This window comes from Schistocerca gregaria, chromosome 1 (assembly GCF_023897955.1).
Source record: "Schistocerca gregaria isolate iqSchGreg1 chromosome 1, iqSchGreg1.2, whole genome shotgun sequence".
Classification (NCBI taxonomy): Eukaryota; Metazoa; Arthropoda; class Insecta; order Orthoptera; family Acrididae; genus Schistocerca; species Schistocerca gregaria.
Window position 1 is genome coordinate 687,439,956 of NC_064920.1, and position 5,182 is coordinate 687,445,137.

Below are 5,182 nucleotides of genomic sequence, written 5' to 3' on the forward strand. Positions count from 1 at the left end.
GTTTCTGAAGAAGAGAAATTTGTTAACATCGATTATAGATTTAAGTGTCAGGAAGTCGTTTCTGAAAGTATTTGTATTTAGTATAGCCATGTATGGAAGTGAAACATGGACGATAAATACACTCCTGGAATTTGAAATAAGAACACCGTGAATTCATTGTCCCAGGAAGGGTAAACTTTATTGACACATTCCTGGGGTCACATACATCACATGATCACACTGACAGAACCACAGGCACATAGACACAAGCAACATAGCATGCACAATGTCGGCACTAGTACAGTGTATATCCACCTTTCGCAGCAATGCAGCCTGCTATTCTCCCATGGAGACGATCGTAGAGATGCTGGATGTAGTCCTGTGGAACGGCTTGCCATGCCATTTCCACCTGGCGCCTCAGTTGGACCAGCGTTCGTGCTGGACGTGCAGACCGCGTGAGACGACGCTTCATCCAGTCCCAAACATGCTCAATGGGGGACAGATCCGGAGATCTTGCTGGCCAGGGTAGTTGACTTACACCTTCTAGAGCACGTTGGGTGGTACGGGATACATGAGGACGTGCATTGTCCTGTTGGAACAACAAGTTCCCTTGCCGGTCTAGGAATGGTAGAACGATGGGTTCGATGACGGTTTGGATGTACCGTGCACTATTCAGTGTCCCCTCGACGATCACCAGAGGTGTACGGCCAGTGTAGGAGATCGCTCCCCACACCATGATGCCGGGTGTTGGCCCTGTGTGCCTCGGTCGTATGCAGTCCTGATTGTGGCGCTCACCTGCACGGCGCCAAACACGCATACGACCATCATTGGCACCAAGGCAGAAGCGACTCTCATCGCTGAAAACGACACGTCTCCATTCGTCCCTCCATTCACGCCTGTCGCGACACCACTGGAGGCGGGCTGCACGATGTTGGGGTGTGAGCGGAAGACGGCCTAACGGTGTGCGGGACCGTAGCCCAGCTTCATGGAGACGGTTGCGAATGGTCCTCGCCGATACCCCAGGAGCAACAGTGTCCCTAATTTGCTGGGAAGTGGCGGTGCGGTCCCCTACGGCACTGCGTAGGATCCTACGGTCTTGGCGTGCATCCGTGCGTCGCTGCGGTCCGGTCCTAGGTCGACGGGCATGTGCACCTTCCGCCGACCACTGGTGACAACATCGATGTACTGTGGAGACCTCACGCCCCACGTGTTGAGCAATTCGGCGGTACGTCCACCCGGCCTCCCGCATGCCCACTATACGCCCTCGCTCAAAGTCCGTCAACTGCACATACGGTTCACGTCCACGCTGTCGCGGCATGCTACCAGTGTTAAAGACTGCGATGGAGCTCCGTATGCCACGGCAAACTGGCTGACACTGACGGCGGCGGTGCACAAATGCTGCGCAGCTAGCGCCATTCGACGGCCAACACCGCGGTTCCTGGTGTGTCCGCTGTGCCGTGCGTGTGATCATTGCTTGTACAGCCCTCTCGCAGTGTCCGGAGCAAGTATGGTGGGTGTGACACACCGGTGTCAATGTGTTCTTTTTTCCATTTCCAGGAGTGTAGTTTGGACAAGAAGAGCTTAGAAGCTTTCGAAATTTGGTACTACTGAAGAATCCTGAAGATTAGATGGATAGTTCACCAATGAGGAGGTATTGAATAGAATTAGGAAGAAGAGAAGTGTGTGGCACAACTTGACTAGAAGAAGGGATCGGTTGTTAGGACATGTTCTGAGTAGCTCACAATTAGTTCACCTCTTACTTTAGCAACAGACAGCAAAAGGTTATTATTCACAGTGTTCAGAATGGCTGTGATGTGGGATCTGAGTGGGGTATGGCCAAATGGGGATGCCTCAGTGATCAGTGTTGGGGCCACTCGTGTTCCTTATTTGTATGAATGATGCGCCCTCTAGTATTGTTAGTGATTCTAAAATATTTCTGTTCGCTGATGACACTAGCATGGTAGTAAAGGATGTTGTGTGCAACACTAGCTAAGTTTCAAATAATGCACTTCATGACATAAGTTCATGGCTTGCAGAAAAGAACCAGCGCTAAATGTCACTAAGACACAGTTTTTACAGTTTCTAACACACAATACAATAAAACCCAACTTTTTAATTTCACAGAATGGACATATGATTAGTGAAACCGAACAGTCCATATTTCATGGTGTTCAGATAGATAGTAAACTGTCGTGGAGAGCCCATATTCAGGACCTTGTTCAAAGACTTAATGCTGTCATTTTTACTGTTTGAACGGTATCTGACTCTTCTGCAGAAAGGTGTGCAGCATACTGCTGCATCCGTTTTCAATAAGCTACCACAAGAATTCAAAAATCTTAGCAACAATCCACGCGCTTTCAAATTGAATCTGAAGACTTTCCTCATGAGTCACTCCGTCTATTCTGTTGAGGAGTTCCTTGATAAATTGAGCTGATTCTTCTGTTATATTGTTGATTGCGTTCACTTAAACTTATGACTTGACTTTTGTTTTCATAAACAACTTATTTTATGTTATTAATTTTACGTTGTAATTTCAAGCACCGACTCGTTCGATGACCTTGGAAATTTCCTCCCAAATTTGGTTCAAATGGTTCAAATGGCTCTAAACACTATGGCGCTTAACTTGTGAGGTCGTTGGTCCCCTAGACTTAGAACTACTAACCTAAGAACCTCACACATATCCATACCTGAGGCAGGTTTCGAACCTGCTACCATAGCAGCAGTGCGGTTCCGGACTGAAGAGCCTAGAGCCGCTCGGCTATAGCGGACGGCCCAAATTTGGTCCTATGGAGCTAGACGTGTAAATAAAAAATTAAATAATTGAAACTGAGGGAGTAGATTTCTACGTTTATTATAGGGAAATACCAGGAATAAAAAGTCGAAAATCTTTTTTTCTCAGAATCTGTTATTTTGATCCATTTTAACACTCGCATTGAACTGGCACTGAAAAAAAAAATAATACAACCATATACCTGTTTTTGCAGCGATAACGCCCATCCCTATAATCAGCGCTGGTCTTCCGTGTTTTCATAGTCACCGCTTAATAAGAGGACGCTGTTTTTCCAGAAAGACAAGAACAGATTTATTTATGAAACCAGTAAAATGTGGAGAGAAATGCTCTAACAATAGAAATCCGACACTACAATAGTAGAAAACATTTTGTTCTGACTCACAGAAGCTTAGAGAGTGGCGCGGTCCTTCTGAAGCTTACGTCTCGAACTGGCGAGACGAGGGGCCCTGCTGGAGTATTTGCGAAGCAGTGCTGTTAATGCAAAACAGCAGCTCCGGCAGAGAGCGCGCAGGGATCGCCTGTTGCAAGAAGACGGGTTGTCAGCAGGCCGCCCGCGCGCACTGGATTAAGCAGGCGGCGGCCGCGATGCGATGCGATGCGGTGCGGCGAGGCGAGCGTCAGGCGAGGGACGCCTCCCATTCACACGGCGCCGGCGCCGTCTGCGGGGGACGGCGCTGCTCCATTCCTCAGATCTGCTGTCAGCAAACGATACAGGGGTCCGCATAATTAAGCCCCGCTCTACTTAATTAACTCCCCCCTAGCCTAATCCCCCGAGAAAAGTCCCACTGTGCCGCAGACGCAAACGTGACGCGTCTCTCTAGATCCATTTTATGAAATTCCAAGAGCTGAGGGCGTCACTTTACGCCAAAGAGGTGCTACTGCAAGGCGCAGCGTTTGAACTAATCTCAGGAGTCCATCTACGTTATTTATAACGTCGCAGACGTATACACACCGAGGTCACAGAAATCATGGGATACGTCCTAATATCGTGTCAGACCATCTCTTGCTTGGCGTCATGCAGCGACTCGATATGGCTTGTTGGAAGTCCCCTGCAGTAGTATTGAGCCATGTTGCCTCTATAGCGGTCCATATTTGTGAACGAACTGCCGGTGCTGGATTTCGTGCACGAACTGACATCTCGATTATAAATGTTAGATGGGAGTCACGTCGGGCAATGTGGTTGGTCAAAACATTCTCTCGAATTGCCCAGAATGGTCTTCAAAGCAATCGTTAGCAATTGTGGCCCGATGACATGGCGCATTGTCGTCCATAACGATTACATCGTTGTTTCGTAACATGAGTTCCATGAATGACTGCAAACGTAACCACTTCCAGTCAATGATAGGTTCATTTGGACCAGAGGACGCTGTCAATTCCCTGTAAACATAACCCATACCATTACGGAGTCATCACCAGCTTGCACAGTGCCTTGTTGACAACTTGGGGTTCTTGGCTTCGTGGAATCACACTCGAACCCTGCCATTAGCTCTAACCAACTGAAATTGGGACTCATCTGAGCAGGGCACGGTTTTCCAGTCTTCTAAGGTCCAACCAGTATGGTCACGAGCCCAGGAGAGGTGCTGTGGGCGATGTCGTGCTGTTAGCAAAAACACTCGCGTCGGTCGTCTGCTACCGTAACCCAGTAACGCCGCATTTCTCCGCACTGTCGTAACGGATACGTTCGTCGTACGTCCCACATTTTCTACGATTGTTTCAGGAAGTGTTAGTTGTCTGTCAGCAATGACAACTCTACGTGAAGGCCGCTCCTCTCGGTCGTTAAGTGAAGGTCGTCGGCCACAGCGCAGCCTGTGGTGAGAATTAATACCTGAAATTTGGTATTTTCAGCACACTCTTGATACTGTGGATCTCAGAATATTGAGTTCCGTAACAAATGTAATGTATTGCGAATACATAGATAGAAGGATCGTTTATTGTATGGTTATATAATAGCGGAGGGCAACGGAGTTGCCGCAGTGGATGCACCGGTTCCCGTCAGATCACCGAAGTTAAGCGCTGTCGGGCGTGGTCGGCACTTGGATGGGTGACCATCCGGACCATCATGTGCTGTTGCCATTTTTTGGGGTGCACCTCAGCCTCGGGATGCCAATTGAGGAGCCACTCGACCGAATAGTAGCGGCTCCGGTCGAAGGAAATTATCATAACGACCGGGAGTGCGGTGTGCTGACCGCGCGCCCCTCCTATCCGCATCCTCAACTGAGGATGACACTGCGGTCGGATGGTCCCGATGTTCCACTTGTGGCCTGAAGACGGAGCGCTTTTTATATGATAGCGGAACAAACACTGGTAGCAGTTACATCTGTTAAATATCTGGGAGTATGCGTGCGGAACGATGTGAAATGGAATGATCATATAAAATTAATTGTTGGTAAGGCGGGTACCAGGTTGAGATTC

At 48.6% G+C, this 5,182-nt stretch overlaps 1 pseudogene; it reads left to right on the forward strand.

The window, feature by feature from the left end:
- Positions 1–4,725: 4,725 nt before the first annotated feature.
- Positions 4,726–4,843, forward strand: LOC126288467 (5S ribosomal RNA; annotated as a pseudogene).
- The last annotated feature ends 339 nt before the right edge of the window (positions 4,844–5,182 follow it).